This window comes from Drosophila elegans, unplaced genomic scaffold (assembly GCF_018152505.1).
Source record: "Drosophila elegans isolate 14027-0461.03 unplaced genomic scaffold, ASM1815250v1 contig_719, whole genome shotgun sequence".
Lineage (NCBI taxonomy): Eukaryota > Metazoa > Arthropoda > Insecta > Diptera > Drosophilidae > Drosophila > Drosophila elegans.
Window position 1 is genome coordinate 1 of NW_024546076.1, and position 17186 is coordinate 17186.

At 33.9% G+C, this 17186-nt stretch overlaps 5 non-coding genes across 5 annotated transcripts; all 5 read right to left on the reverse strand.

The window, feature by feature from the left end:
• Positions 1-1942: 1942 nt before the first annotated feature.
• On the reverse strand, positions 1943-5916 carry LOC121467768. The gene has a single exon (XR_005977814.1). It is a non-coding gene; the product is annotated as a large subunit ribosomal RNA (ribosomal RNA).
• Positions 5917-6271: 355 nt separating this feature from the next.
• On the reverse strand, positions 6272-6450 carry LOC121467758. The gene has a single exon (XR_005977804.1). It is a non-coding gene; the product is annotated as a 5.8S ribosomal RNA (ribosomal RNA).
• Positions 6451-7187: 737 nt separating this feature from the next.
• On the reverse strand, positions 7188-9180 carry LOC121467765. Its single transcript, XR_005977811.1, has one exon. It is a non-coding gene; the product is annotated as a small subunit ribosomal RNA (ribosomal RNA).
• A 3224-nt stretch (positions 9181-12404) lies between these two features.
• Positions 12405-16378, reverse strand: LOC121467770. The gene has a single exon (XR_005977816.1). It is a non-coding gene; the product is annotated as a large subunit ribosomal RNA (ribosomal RNA).
• A 355-nt stretch (positions 16379-16733) lies between these two features.
• LOC121467769 lies at positions 16734-16912 on the reverse strand. The gene has a single exon (XR_005977815.1). It is a non-coding gene; the product is annotated as a 5.8S ribosomal RNA (ribosomal RNA).
• Positions 16913-17186: the final 274 nt, after the last annotated feature.

Below are 17186 nucleotides of genomic sequence, written 5' to 3' on the forward strand. Positions count from 1 at the left end.
TATATATGTTTTTGGACACGCCGTCTTTAAACTGCATGTTTACAGTACTAAAAGTCTCCCTTCATATGAATTTCCTCCATATACTTGAGGAAATTGAAGGAATATTTTATATTTTCCATACATTTCATATATAATATATCAATAATATTGATATATTACAACATTTTCATATATATGAATGTTATTTATTATAGGTATTCACAATATAATATTAATTTTATATGTTCTGAGAAATACCCATATATTTGGTTGCCAGCCAACAGGCACTACCCTATATATGTTTTTGGACACGCCGTCTTTAAACTGCGTGTTTACAGTACTAAAAGTCTGCCTTCATATGAATTTCCTCCATATGCTTGAGGAAATTGAAGGAATATTTTATATTTTCCATACATTCCATATATAATATATCAATAATATTGATATATGATAACATTTTCATATATATGAATGTTATTTATTATAGGAATTCACAAAATCATATTAATATTATATGTTCTGAGAAATACCCATATATTTTGTTGCTTTACTATAAGCAATCCATTGTATGGATATTCTCAATTTACCCAAATGAATATAGATATATTTTTTTAATATTAAATATATTAAATTTCATTTCATTTCATTTCATTCCATTCCATTCCATTTCATTTCATTTCATTTCATATTCATTTCATTTATTAATTCGAAACTTTTAGTAAATCTTGTTACTTTGACAATTTTTTATCAGCGTCACTAAGTAGATGACGATTCCATTTGGCAACCATAAGGGACTTGTAGTTTTTAGACTCAAATTTTTCATATGGAACATTTTTTTTGTATATTTGTATATATTTATAATATAAATAAGACTCTTTTAATTTGAGATTTGTTTATATGCGTCACTAAGTAAGATGACGATTCATTTGGCTACCAAAAATGACTTGTATTAATAATTCTTTCTTCTTATTTAATATGCATAGATATCATTTCATTTGCCTTTAATAAGAGACATTAGTTTTGCTATCAAGCAAGACTTATTATATTTTGACAATTTATATCTGCGTCACTAAATAGATGACGATTCATTTGGCTACTGTATGTGACTTATAGTCCTAAGATATATAATATCTAAGCTCTTACCTGGAACTTCAGCACTCGGCATTTGTTTTCACATTCGCGTCACTATTAAGATGACGATGCATTTGGCTACCATAAGTGACTTGTAGTTTTTAGGCTCGTATTTTTCATATTAAAAGTCTTTTTAATATGTATGCAATTTTTCGTTTTAGTTTTTTTTCAAATTGTATATATATATTTAAAATAAATATATATACCGTTTAATTTGCCGCCTTTAATAAAGGGACTTGTAGTAAGACTCTTTTAATTTGACATTTTATTATATGCGTCACTAAGTAAATGACGATTCATTTGGCTACCAAAAAAGACTTGTAGTAAGACTCTTTTAATTTGACATTTTATTATATGCGTCACTAAGTAGATGACGATTCATTTGGCTACCAAAAAAGACTTGTGTAGTTTTTAGATTCATATTTTTCATATTAAAATATGTTTATTTATATGGCTTTATAATTCTTTCTTCTTTAATATGCATAGATATCATTTCATTTGCCTTTAATAAGAGACATAAGTTTTGCTATCAAGCAAGACTTATTATATTTTGACAATTTATATCTGCGTCACTAAATAGATGACGATAGAACATTAGGCTACTGTATGTGACTTATACTCTTAAGATATATAATATCACACATTCGCGTCACTATTAAGATGACGATGCATTTGGCTACCTGTTTAATTAGGTTATATCTAATCCATATCATATTTAACCTCCTCCTCCTAATAAAATATATAAATAATATATAACAACAAAAACTATCAAACATATATGATGATAATTTAAATTGATTATGTTATATATTATATATATATATATTTATTATCGAATCATCAAGCAAAGGATAAGCTTCAGTGGATCGCAGTATGGCAGCTGCTCAACCACTTACAACACCTTGCCTGTTACAAAAGTCGTTTACAATTGATTCTAGGCTTTGTCATTGTATTAAATAATGTTTTTATATGTAACTAGCGCGGCATCAGGTGATCGAAGATCCTCCCAATTTACTATGTTACAAATTACATTGGCATCACATCCATTGTCGTTCATAAAATAAATTATAAACTTTAAATGGTTTAGAAAGCCATACAATGCAAATTGCCCCTTATTTATCATTGCAGTCCAGCACGGATACGACCTTAGAGGCGTTCAGGCATAATCCAACGGACGTAGCGTCATACCACTGTTCGCTCGAACAAGTATTGTGCCATTGGTCCGTACCTGCGGTTCCTCTCGTACTACGCAGGAATGCTGTCGCAACAACGTTTTGTCATTAGTAGGGTAAAACTAACCTGTCTCACGACGGTCTAAACCCAGCTCACGTTCCCTTGCATGGGTGAACAATCCAACGCTTGGTGAATTTTGCTTCACAATGATAGGAAGAGCCGACATCGAAGGATCAAAAAGCGACGTCGCTATGAACGCTTGGCCGCCACAAGCCAGTTATCCCTATGGTAACTTTTCTGACACCTCTTGTTAAAAACTCTTTAAACCAAAAGGATCGATAGGCCGAGCTTTTGCTGTCCCTGTGTGTACTGAACACCGAGATCAAGTCAGCATTTGCCCTTTTGCTCTATGTGTGGTTTCTGTCCGCACTGAGCTGGCCTTGGGACACCTCCGTTATTATTTGAGAGATGTACCGCCCCAGTCAAACTCCCTACCTGGCAATGTCCTTGAATTGGATCATACCTGAGTAATTGGAGTTATACCAAATTTTCAAATCAAAAATACATAAATGCACTCCTTTTATTAAAGAATTTGTTTGCGATTATATAACAAACTCGTGATACTTTGATCAAGAAGCTTGCATCAAAACCCAATACCATAAGATATAATAAATATATCCGTATAATGGCTAGGAAATGATACACGTTCCATTTAATCAAGTAAGTAAGGAAACAATAAGAGTAGTGGTATTTCATTGGCGATACCAAACCGAGGTCTAATATCTCCCACTTATTCTACACCTCTTATGTCTCCTTACACTGCCAGATTAGAGTCAAGCTCAAAAGGGTCTTCTTTCCCCGCTAATTATTCCAAGCCCGTTCCCTTGGCTGTGGTTTCGCTAGATAGTAGATAGGGACAGTAGGAATCTCGTTAATCCATTCATGCGCGTCACTAATTAGATGACGAGGCATTTGGCTACCTTAAGAGAGTCATAGTTACTCCCGCCGTTGACCCGCGCTTACTTGAATTTCTTCACTTTGACATTCAGAGCACTGGGCAGAAATCACATTGTGTCAACACCCGCTAGGGCCATCACAATGCTTTGTTTTAATTAGACAGTCGGATTCCCCAAGTCCGTGCCAGTTCTGAATTGATTGTTAATTGATAATCGTTATAATTAATAAGAACTAATTGGTTTGACCCAATTAGTATTCTTAAAAATTTTAGCAAGAAAGTTCCACAATTGGCTACGTAACTAAACTATCCGGGGAACAAGTAACTTCCATAAATGAAAGAAACTCTATTTACCCAGAACGAGCACATAAACCATGTTATTGTTTCCCAATCAAGCCCGACTATCTCAATCTTCAGAGCCAATCCTTATCCCGAAGTTACGGATCTAATTTGCCGACTTCCCTTACCTACATTATTCTATCGACTAGAGACTCTTCACCTTGGAGACCAGCTGCGGATATTGGTACGGCCTGTTGAGAAGTTTGCGTGTCCCCACCATAAATTTTCAAGGTCCGAGGAGAAAATATCGACACAACAGTATATGTCATGCTCTTCTAGCCCATCTACCATATCTCTCTGCGAAAGACTTCCATGGTAGTACGGCTATAAAACAGAAAAGAAAACTCTTCCGATATCTCTCGACGGCTTCTTTATGGTCGTTCCTGTTGCCAGGATGAGCACGAGGCCCATATTTAATAACAAACGGATACTCAACAGGTTACGGAATTGGAACCGTATTCCCTTTCGTTCAAAATTATTCAAGTATATTATTTTTGCCTTTTATTATTATTTGTGTTTCTTAATAGTTTGCTTTTTGTTTTACTTGAAAATTTTCGGCTTTCGCCTTGAACTTAGGACCGACTAACTCGTGATCAACCACTGTTCACACGAAACCCTTCTCCACTTCAGTCCTCCAAGGTCTCATTCGATTATTTGCTACTACCACCAAGATCTGTACCAATGGCAGCTCCATGCAGGCTTACGCCAAACACTTCTACGCATACCATTGTACCTTCCTACTCACTAAAGTTTCAAAATTTATATTACAAGTAATATAAATCATCTACTTTAGCGGTAATGTATAGGTATACAACTTAAGCGCCATCCATTTTAAGGGCTAGTTGCTTCGGCAGGTGAGTTGTTACACACTCCTTAGCGGATTTCGACTTCCATGATCACCGTCCTGCTGTTTTAAGCAACCAACGCCTTTCATGGTATCTGCATGAGTTGTTAATTTGGGCACCGTAACATTACGTTTGGTTCATCCCACAGCGCCAGTTCTGCTTACCAAAAGTGGCCCACTGGGCACATTATATCATAACCTTAAACTTCATATCAAGAAAGTTAAGGTTCTTACCCATTTAAAGTTTGAGAATAGGTTAAGATCGTTTCGACCCTAAGGCCTCTAATCATTCGCTTTACCAGATAAGATTATTTTATATAACATTAAAATGCACCAGCTATCCTGAGGGAAACTTCGGAAGGAACCAGCTACTAGATGGTTCGATTGGTCTTTCGCCCCTATACTCAATTCTGACAATCGATTTGCACGTCAGAACTGTTTCGGTCTTCCATCAGGGTTTCCCCTGACTTCAACCTGATCAAGTATAGTTCACCATCTTTCGGGTCACAGCATATATGCTCAAGGTACGTTCCAGTTAGAGGCATAAATAATATAAATATCATTATACATAACTATATAGAACGCCCCGGGATTGTGTTAATTAGCTATAAATAGTTAAAAAACTAATCCCATTATTAGTCAAGTTAATTACGCTATTAGGTTTATATCCCAATAACTTGCACATATGTTAGACTCCTTGGTCCGTGTTTCAAGACGGGTCCCGAAGGTATCCTGAATCTTTCGCATTGTTAATCATACAAGTGCTTATAATAAACACAAAAATCAATGATAATTATGCCATTATATAATTCCGAAAAATTAACGCACTGTATTCATATAAATCTATCAACACTTTATCAAATTAATGACATTTAATCTGTGTTAAAACGCAAGCATTTTAATTGGATTAAACTATAAGCCATATTTTATGATAAATTTTGTATGTTAATAGATTACAATGTCCTTATATGGAAAAAATGCACACTATTATCATAATATTGTTTAAATATTACAATTTTAATGATGAATTTTCCATAATGGATATTCAGGTTCATCGGGCTTAACCTCTAAGCAGTTTCACGTACTGTTTAACTCTCTATTCAGAGTTCTTTTCAACTTTCCCTCACGGTACTTGTTTACTATCGGTCTCATGGTTATATTTAGTTTTAGATGGAGTTTACCACCCACTTAGTGCTGCACTATCAAGCAACACGACTCTTTGGAAACATCATCTAGTAATCATTAACGTTATACGGGCCTGGCACCCTCTATGGGTAAATGGCCTCATTTAAGAAGGACTTAAATCGTTAATTTCTCATACTAGAATATTGACGCTCCATACACTGCATCTCACATTTGCCATATAGACAAAGTGACTTAGTGCTGAACTGATTTCTTTTCGCTCGCCGCTACTAAGAAAATCCTTGTTAGTTTCTTTTCCTCCCCTAATTAATATGCTTAAATTCAGGGGGTAGTCCCATATGAGTTGAGGTTGTATATAACTTTTTATTAATTAATTCTTTAAATATAATGAGAAAACATTTTATAAATTCGATAATTATAAAGAACCAACGAAGAGCAATAACATTTCCAATAGCTTTCGAATTTCTAATCATTAATAAGAGACAATTCTAGATGAAAAATATTTCAACATTTTTTATGCTAGACATTTCTCAGTATCATTTGATTGAAAACGAAAATATTTTTCTTCGTTTATCACATCCATTGTGAGTTAATGTTTTTCATATATTTTTTAATATTATGAATAATAAATAATTATCCAATAATATACCATGTGCTTATAAATTTTATTTAAAAATTTTATAAACAACTTAATTAGCATAGTCTTACAACCCTCAACCATATGTAGTCCAAGCAGCACTATAAAATTAATTAAAGTACATAACAGCATGGACTGCGATATGCGTTCAAAATGTCGATGTTCATGTGTCCTGCAGTTCACACGATGACGCACAGTTTGCTGCGTTCTTCATCGACCCATGAGCCGAGTGATCCACCGCTTAGAGTTTTATAATATTTGTTTTTTTAATTTCGTCAATTGTGTTTTTATTGAAAGAAATTAAAAATACACCATTTTACTGGCATATATCAATTCCTTCAATAAATGTATTTTTATACCTAAAATAAATGTTGCGAAATGTCTTAGTTTCATATAAACAATATAATACCAATTTTCATTTTTCATTTTATTTCTATTTAAGTTTGATATATATTGCATTTTATATAAAACATTAACCTGATTATTAACCGGGTACAACATTATATATTTTAGGTTGTTGCATTAACCAATGTATGCCCATAACTTAGATGAACAATACATATGCGCAACGCGTGTATATTATGGTCCATATACACACAAAGTAATTATATTATATTCTATTATATATTATATATTTAACATATCGTATATATATCTTCTATCTATCTGTATCTCTAATCGATTGGCCAGGTCGATTTTTATTTTATGGACATCAGAGCCTCCGCCCACGACTCGTAATTGATATCTCATAATAATTACTCGGCATTGGACACCATTTGCTCGAGCTATTTAAGTCCATAGGACTATACTTTTTCTTTCATTAAAACGCTTTAAATTAGATAAGATATTTTTGATATATTTTTTGACATATTTATATATATATATATATATAGATTATATAATATAATATATTTTTTGGCAAATTTATTTTTTTTGTATTATTAAATAATACAAAATTTTGTGTTAACGGTAAAGATATTATACAATAATGATCCTTCCGCAGGTTCACCTACGGAAACCTTGTTACGACTTTTACTTCCTCTAAATAATCAAGTTCGGTCAACTTTTGCGAAACAACCGTAACACGCAAGGCGTCACAGTGATCACGTCCGGAGACCTCACTAAATAATTCAATCGGTAGTAGCGACGGGCGGTGTGTACAAAGGGCAGGGACGTAATCAATGCGAGTTAATGACTCACACTTACTGGGAATTCCAAGTTCATGTGAACAGTTTCAGTTCACAATCCCAAGCATGAAAGTGGTTCAGCGGTTTACCCGGACCTCTCGGTCTAGGAAATACACGTTGATACTTTCATTGTAGCGCGTGCAGCCCAGGACATCTAAGGGCATCACAGACCTGTTATTGCTCAATCTCATTATTGCTAGACGCAATTTGTCCATTTAAGAAGCTAGTGTCCTTATAATGGGACAAACCAACAGGTACGGCTCCACTTATATAAACACATTCAAACACAATAAACATTTTACTGCCACCATGAATGAAGGCTATATAAGCTTCAACACCATAATCCTGAAGATATCTATTTAATATATTTGAGTCTCGTTCGTTATCGGAATTAACCAGACAAATCACTCCACGAACTAAGAACGGCCATGCACCACCACCCATAGATTCGAGAAAGAGCTATCAATCTGTCTTACACACTTATGTTCGGACCTGGTAAGTTTTCCCGTGTTGAGTCAAATTAAGCCGCAGGCTCCACTCCTGGTGGTGCCCTTCCGTCAATTCCTTTAAGTTTCAGCTTTGCAACCATACTTCCCCCGGAGCCCAAAAGCTTTGGTTTCCCGGGAAGCGACTGAGAGAGCCATAAAAGTAGCTACACCCAATTGCTAGCTGGCATCGTTTATGGTTAGAACTAGGGCGGTATCTGATCGCCTTCGAACCTCTAACTTTCGTTCTTGATTAATGAAAACATCTTTGGCAAATGCTTTCGCTTAAGTTAGTCTTACGACGGTCCAAGAATTTCACCTCTCGCGTCGTAATACTAATGCCCCCAAACTGCTTCTATTAATCATTACCTCTTGATCTGAAAACCAATGAAAGCAGAACAGAGGTCTTATTTCATTATCCCATGCACAGAATATTCAGGCATTTGAAGCCTGCTTTAAGCACTCTAATTTGTTCAAAGTAATTGTACCGGCCCACAATAACACTCGTTTAAGAGCACTAATGCAGGTTTTTAAATAGGAGGAACATATGAAAAAATACAAGTATTTAAACATATATAAGAACTCCACCGGTAATACGCTTACATACATAAAGGTATAGTACTAACCACAATTGTAAGTTGTACTACCCGTATGAAGCACAAGTTCAACTACGAACGTTTTAACCGCAACAACTTTAATATACGCTATTGGAGCTGGAATTACCGCGGCTGCTGGCACCAGACTTGCCCTCCAATTGGTCCTTGTTAAAGGATTTAAAGTGTACTCATTCCAATTACAGGGCCTCGGATATGAGTCCTGTATTGTTATTTTTCGTCACTACCTCCCCGAGCTGGGAGTGGGTAATTTACGCGCCTGCTGCCTTCCTTAGATGTGGTAGCCGTTTCTCAGGCTCCCTCTCCGGAATCGAACCCTGATTCCCCGTTACCCGTTGCAACCATGGTAGTCCTAGATACTACCATCAAAAGTTGATAGGGCAGACATTTGAAAGATCTGTCGTCGGTACAAGACCATACGATCTGCATGTTATCTAGAGTTCAACCAGTATAACGATCTTGCGATCGCTTGGTTTTAGCCTAATAAAAGCACATGTCCCATAAGGTTCATGTTTTAATTGCATGTATTAGCTCTAGAATTACCACAGTTATCCAAGTAACTGTTAACGATCTAAGGAACCATAACTGATATAATGAGCCTTTTGCGGTTTCACTTTTAATTCGTGTGTACTTAGACATGCATGGCTTAATCTTTGAGACAAGCATATAACTACTGGCAGGATCAACCAGAATAATGTTTTTAATTCATATTACTTTCATATTTTTTTAAAATAGAAATTAGTAATACAAAATTTATTATAGAGTATTTTTCTTTAAATTGCATTTAGGAGGGAGGAAAATAATCTTGATACGAATATGGCTATCTTTGTTTAGCTTCATAATCGTTTTAAAATTCTTTATATTTGTTACACGCCACGTTTGCCCACAGTAACTAGAATTTTTTCATATATAATTCTATAATATAATTCATATTTACATATTTCATTTTAAAATATCATTTTATTTCGCCATACATATATATTTCACACATGTACCAATTATTTTTGATTAACCAATATAAATATTGAGTTAAATCATTTGTATTTTTATGATAAATTTAAAATCTATCATTTCCATATAACTCTCTGGTAATATATCACATAAAACCGAGCGCATATGAAACATTTATAATATATATATAATATATATAACAACAGCACTAATAATAACATTAGCCTGAATTAGATTAACGATAAAGGTCGGAAAACAATTGTTGCCATATAATAATATATACAACCTTGGCTTTCGTTTTCAACATTATTATCTAAAAAGTGATGACACTTAATATTAACCGTATCAAGCCAAGTCTCGTATTCGCAAGAATCAAGATACAAAACATACGGAAAATATTTAATTTTGCTATTAAATTGACAAAATTATATGGATATCATAAATTTTGTTCAACTATAGATGGACAACCACTGACCATCCTATATGTGTTTTTCGACACGTTGTCTTGAAATCGGGTATTTTCAATTCTATTTGCCACCCAACATATGGGATATCTCAACTAATATTGATCAATATCGATATGTTTCACATTTTCCATACATTTCATATATATTATATCAATAATATTGATTTATTACAACATTTTCATATATATGAATGTTATTTATTATAGGTATTCACAATATAATATTAATTATATATGTTCTGAGAAATACCCATATATTTGGTTGCCAGCCAACAGGCACTACCCTATATATGTTTTTGGACACGCCGTCTTTAAACTGCATGTTTACAGTACTAAAAGTCTCCCTTCATATGAATTTCCTCCATATACTTGAGGAAATTGAAGGAATATTTTATATTTTCCATACATTTCATATATAATATATCAATAATATTGATATATTACAACATTTTCATATATATGAATGTTATTTATTATAGGTATTCACAATATAATATTAATTTTATATGTTCTGAGAAATACCCATATATTTGGTTGCCAGCCAACAGGCACTACCCTATATATGTTTTTGGACACGCCGTCTTTAAACTGCATGTTTACAGTACTAAAAGTCTCCCTTCATATGAATTTCCTCCATATACTTGAGGAAATTGAAGGAATATTTTATATTTTCCATACATTTCATATATAATATATCAATAATATTGATATATTACAACATTTTCATATATATGAATGTTATTTATTATAGGTATTCACAATATAATATTAATTTTATATGTTCTGAGAAATACCCATATATTTGGTTGCCAGCCAACAGGCACTACCCTATATATGTTTTTGGACACGCCGTCTTTAAACTGCGTGTTTACAGTACTAAAAGTCTGCCTTCATATGAATTTCCTCCATATGCTTGAGGAAATTGAAGGAATATTTTATATTTTCCATACATTCCATATATAATATATCAATAATATTGATATATGATAACATTTTCATATATATGAATGTTATTTATTATAGGAATTCACAAAATCATATTAATATTATATGTTCTGAGAAATACCCATATATTTTGTTGCTTTACTATAAGCAATCCATTGTATGGATATTCTCAATTTACCCAAATGAATATAGATATATTTTTTTAATATTAAATATATTAAATTTCATTTCATTTCATTTCATTCCATTCCATTCCATTTCATTTCATTTCATTTCATATTCATTTCATTTATTAATTCGAAACTTTTAGTAAATCTTGTTACTTTGACAATTTTTTATCAGCGTCACTAAGTAGATGACGATTCCATTTGGCAACCATAAGGGACTTGTAGTTTTTAGACTCAAATTTTTCATATGGAACATTTTTTTTTGTATATTTGTATATATTTATAATATAAATAAGACTCTTTTAATTTGAGATTTGTTTATATGCGTCACTAAGTAAGATGACGATTCATTTGGCTACCAAAAATGACTTGTATTAATAATTCTTTCTTCTTATTTAATATGCATAGATATCATTTCATTTGCCTTTAATAAGAGACATTAGTTTTGCTATCAAGCAAGACTTATTATATTTTGACAATTTATATCTGCGTCACTAAATAGATGACGATTCATTTGGCTACTGTATGTGACTTATAGTCCTAAGATATATAATATCTAAGCTCTTACCTGGAACTTCAGCACTCGGCATTTGTTTTCACATTCGCGTCACTATTAAGATGACGATGCATTTGGCTACCATAAGTGACTTGTAGTTTTTAGGCTCGTATTTTTCATATTAAAAGTCTTTTTAATATGTATGCAATTTTTCGTTTTAGTTTTTTTTCAAATTGTATATATATATTTAAAATAAATATATATACCGTTTAATTTGCCGCCTTTAATAAAGGGACTTGTAGTAAGACTCTTTTAATTTGACATTTTATTATATGCGTCACTAAGTAAATGACGATTCATTTGGCTACCAAAAAAGACTTGTAGTAAGACTCTTTTAATTTGACATTTTATTATATGCGTCACTAAGTAGATGACGATTCATTTGGCTACCAAAAAAGACTTGTGTAGTTTTTAGATTCATATTTTTCATATTAAAATATGTTTATTTATATGGCTTTATAATTCTTTCTTCTTTAATATGCATAGATATCATTTCATTTGCCTTTAATAAGAGACATAAGTTTTGCTATCAAGCAAGACTTATTATATTTTGACAATTTATATCTGCGTCACTAAATAGATGACGATAGAACATTAGGCTACTGTATGTGACTTATACTCTTAAGATATATAATATCACACATTCGCGTCACTATTAAGATGACGATGCATTTGGCTACCTGTTTAATTAGGTTATATCTAATCCATATCATATTTAACCTCCTCCTCCTAATAAAATATATAAATAATATATAACAACAAAAACTATCAAACATATATGATGATAATTTAAATTGATTATGTTATATATTATATATATATATATTTATTATCGAATCATCAAGCAAAGGATAAGCTTCAGTGGATCGCAGTATGGCAGCTGCTCAACCACTTACAACACCTTGCCTGTTACAAAAGTCGTTTACAATTGATTCTAGGCTTTGTCATTGTATTAAATAATGTTTTTATATGTAACTAGCGCGGCATCAGGTGATCGAAGATCCTCCCAATTTACTATGTTACAAATTACATTGGCATCACATCCATTGTCGTTCATAAAATAAATTATAAACTTTAAATGGTTTAGAAAGCCATACAATGCAAATTGCCCCTTATTTATCATTGCAGTCCAGCACGGATACGACCTTAGAGGCGTTCAGGCATAATCCAACGGACGTAGCGTCATACCACTGTTCGCTCGAACAAGTATTGTGCCATTGGTCCGTACCTGCGGTTCCTCTCGTACTACGCAGGAATGCTGTCGCAACAACGTTTTGTCATTAGTAGGGTAAAACTAACCTGTCTCACGACGGTCTAAACCCAGCTCACGTTCCCTTGCATGGGTGAACAATCCAACGCTTGGTGAATTTTGCTTCACAATGATAGGAAGAGCCGACATCGAAGGATCAAAAAGCGACGTCGCTATGAACGCTTGGCCGCCACAAGCCAGTTATCCCTATGGTAACTTTTCTGACACCTCTTGTTAAAAACTCTTTAAACCAAAAGGATCGATAGGCCGAGCTTTTGCTGTCCCTGTGTGTACTGAACACCGAGATCAAGTCAGCATTTGCCCTTTTGCTCTATGTGTGGTTTCTGTCCGCACTGAGCTGGCCTTGGGACACCTCCGTTATTATTTGAGAGATGTACCGCCCCAGTCAAACTCCCTACCTGGCAATGTCCTTGAATTGGATCATACCTGAGTAATTGGAGTTATACCAAATTTTCAAATCAAAAATACATAAATGCACTCCTTTTATTAAAGAATTTGTTTGCGATTATATAACAAACTCGTGATACTTTGATCAAGAAGCTTGCATCAAAACCCAATACCATAAGATATAATAAATATATCCGTATAATGGCTAGGAAATGATACACGTTCCATTTAATCAAGTAAGTAAGGAAACAATAAGAGTAGTGGTATTTCATTGGCGATACCAAACCGAGGTCTAATATCTCCCACTTATTCTACACCTCTTATGTCTCCTTACACTGCCAGATTAGAGTCAAGCTCAAAAGGGTCTTCTTTCCCCGCTAATTATTCCAAGCCCGTTCCCTTGGCTGTGGTTTCGCTAGATAGTAGATAGGGACAGTAGGAATCTCGTTAATCCATTCATGCGCGTCACTAATTAGATGACGAGGCATTTGGCTACCTTAAGAGAGTCATAGTTACTCCCGCCGTTGACCCGCGCTTACTTGAATTTCTTCACTTTGACATTCAGAGCACTGGGCAGAAATCACATTGTGTCAACACCCGCTAGGGCCATCACAATGCTTTGTTTTAATTAGACAGTCGGATTCCCCAAGTCCGTGCCAGTTCTGAATTGATTGTTAATTGATAATCGTTATAATTAATAAGAACTAATTGGTTTGACCCAATTAGTATTCTTAAAAATTTTAGCAAGAAAGTTCCACAATTGGCTACGTAACTAAACTATCCGGGGAACAAGTAACTTCCATAAATGAAAGAAACTCTATTTACCCAGAACGAGCACATAAACCATGTTATTGTTTCCCAATCAAGCCCGACTATCTCAATCTTCAGAGCCAATCCTTATCCCGAAGTTACGGATCTAATTTGCCGACTTCCCTTACCTACATTATTCTATCGACTAGAGACTCTTCACCTTGGAGACCAGCTGCGGATATTGGTACGGCCTGTTGAGAAGTTTGCGTGTCCCCACCATAAATTTTCAAGGTCCGAGGAGAAAATATCGACACAACAGTATATGTCATGCTCTTCTAGCCCATCTACCATATCTCTCTGCGAAAGACTTCCATGGTAGTACGGCTATAAAACAGAAAAGAAAACTCTTCCGATATCTCTCGACGGCTTCTTTATGGTCGTTCCTGTTGCCAGGATGAGCACGAGGCCCATATTTAATAACAAACGGATACTCAACAGGTTACGGAATTGGAACCGTATTCCCTTTCGTTCAAAATTATTCAAGTATATTATTTTTGCCTTTTATTATTATTTGTGTTTCTTAATAGTTTGCTTTTTGTTTTACTTGAAAATTTTCGGCTTTCGCCTTGAACTTAGGACCGACTAACTCGTGATCAACCACTGTTCACACGAAACCCTTCTCCACTTCAGTCCTCCAAGGTCTCATTCGATTATTTGCTACTACCACCAAGATCTGTACCAATGGCAGCTCCATGCAGGCTTACGCCAAACACTTCTACGCATACCATTGTACCTTCCTACTCACTAAAGTTTCAAAATTTATATTACAAGTAATATAAATCATCTACTTTAGCGGTAATGTATAGGTATACAACTTAAGCGCCATCCATTTTAAGGGCTAGTTGCTTCGGCAGGTGAGTTGTTACACACTCCTTAGCGGATTTCGACTTCCATGATCACCGTCCTGCTGTTTTAAGCAACCAACGCCTTTCATGGTATCTGCATGAGTTGTTAATTTGGGCACCGTAACATTACGTTTGGTTCATCCCACAGCGCCAGTTCTGCTTACCAAAAGTGGCCCACTGGGCACATTATATCATAACCTTAAACTTCATATCAAGAAAGTTAAGGTTCTTACCCATTTAAAGTTTGAGAATAGGTTAAGATCGTTTCGACCCTAAGGCCTCTAATCATTCGCTTTACCAGATAAGATTATTTTATATAACATTAAAATGCACCAGCTATCCTGAGGGAAACTTCGGAAGGAACCAGCTACTAGATGGTTCGATTGGTCTTTCGCCCCTATACTCAATTCTGACAATCGATTTGCACGTCAGAACTGTTTCGGTCTTCCATCAGGGTTTCCCCTGACTTCAACCTGATCAAGTATAGTTCACCATCTTTCGGGTCACAGCATATATGCTCAAGGTACGTTCCAGTTAGAGGCATAAATAATATAAATATCATTATACATAACTATATAGAACGCCCCGGGATTGTGTTAATTAGCTATAAATAGTTAAAAAACTAATCCCATTATTAGTCAAGTTAATTACGCTATTAGGTTTATATCCCAATAACTTGCACATATGTTAGACTCCTTGGTCCGTGTTTCAAGACGGGTCCCGAAGGTATCCTGAATCTTTCGCATTGTTAATCATACAAGTGCTTATAATAAACACAAAAATCAATGATAATTATGCCATTATATAATTCCGAAAAATTAACGCACTGTATTCATATAAATCTATCAACACTTTATCAAATTAATGACATTTAATCTGTGTTAAAACGCAAGCATTTTAATTGGATTAAACTATAAGCCATATTTTATGATAAATTTTGTATGTTAATAGATTACAATGTCCTTATATGGAAAAAATGCACACTATTATCATAATATTGTTTAAATATTACAATTTTAATGATGAATTTTCCATAATGGATATTCAGGTTCATCGGGCTTAACCTCTAAGCAGTTTCACGTACTGTTTAACTCTCTATTCAGAGTTCTTTTCAACTTTCCCTCACGGTACTTGTTTACTATCGGTCTCATGGTTATATTTAGTTTTAGATGGAGTTTACCACCCACTTAGTGCTGCACTATCAAGCAACACGACTCTTTGGAAACATCATCTAGTAATCATTAACGTTATACGGGCCTGGCACCCTCTATGGGTAAATGGCCTCATTTAAGAAGGACTTAAATCGTTAATTTCTCATACTAGAATATTGACGCTCCATACACTGCATCTCACATTTGCCATATAGACAAAGTGACTTAGTGCTGAACTGATTTCTTTTCGCTCGCCGCTACTAAGAAAATCCTTGTTAGTTTCTTTTCCTCCCCTAATTAATATGCTTAAATTCAGGGGGTAGTCCCATATGAGTTGAGGTTGTATATAACTTTTTATTAATTAATTCTTTAAATATAATGAGAAAACATTTTATAAATTCGATAATTATAAAGAACCAACGAAGAGCAATAACATTTCCAATAGCTTTCGAATTTCTAATCATTAATAAGAGACAATTCTAGATGAAAAATATTTCAACATTTTTTATGCTAGACATTTCTCAGTATCATTTGATTGAAAACGAAAATATTTTTCTTCGTTTATCACATCCATTGTGAGTTAATGTTTTTCATATATTTTTTAATATTATGAATAATAAATAATTATCCAATAATATACCATGTGCTTATAAATTTTATTTAAAAATTTTATAAACAACTTAATTAGCATAGTCTTACAACCCTCAACCATATGTAGTCCAAGCAGCACTATAAAATTAATTAAAGTACATAACAGCATGGACTGCGATATGCGTTCAAAATGTCGATGTTCATGTGTCCTGCAGTTCACACGATGACGCACAGTTTGCTGCGTTCTTCATCGACCCATGAGCCGAGTGATCCACCGCTTAGAGTTTTATAATATTTGTTTTTTTAATTTCGTCAATTGTGTTTTTATTGAAAGAAATTAAAAATACACCATTTTACTGGCATATATCAATTCCTTCAATAAATGTATTTTTATACCTAAAATAAATGTTGCGAAATGTCTTAGTTTCATATAAACAATATAATACCAATTTTCATTTTTCATTTTATTTCTATTTAAGTTTGATATATATTGCATTTTATATAAAACATTAACCTGATTATTAACCGGGTACAACATTATATATTTTAGGTTGTTGCAT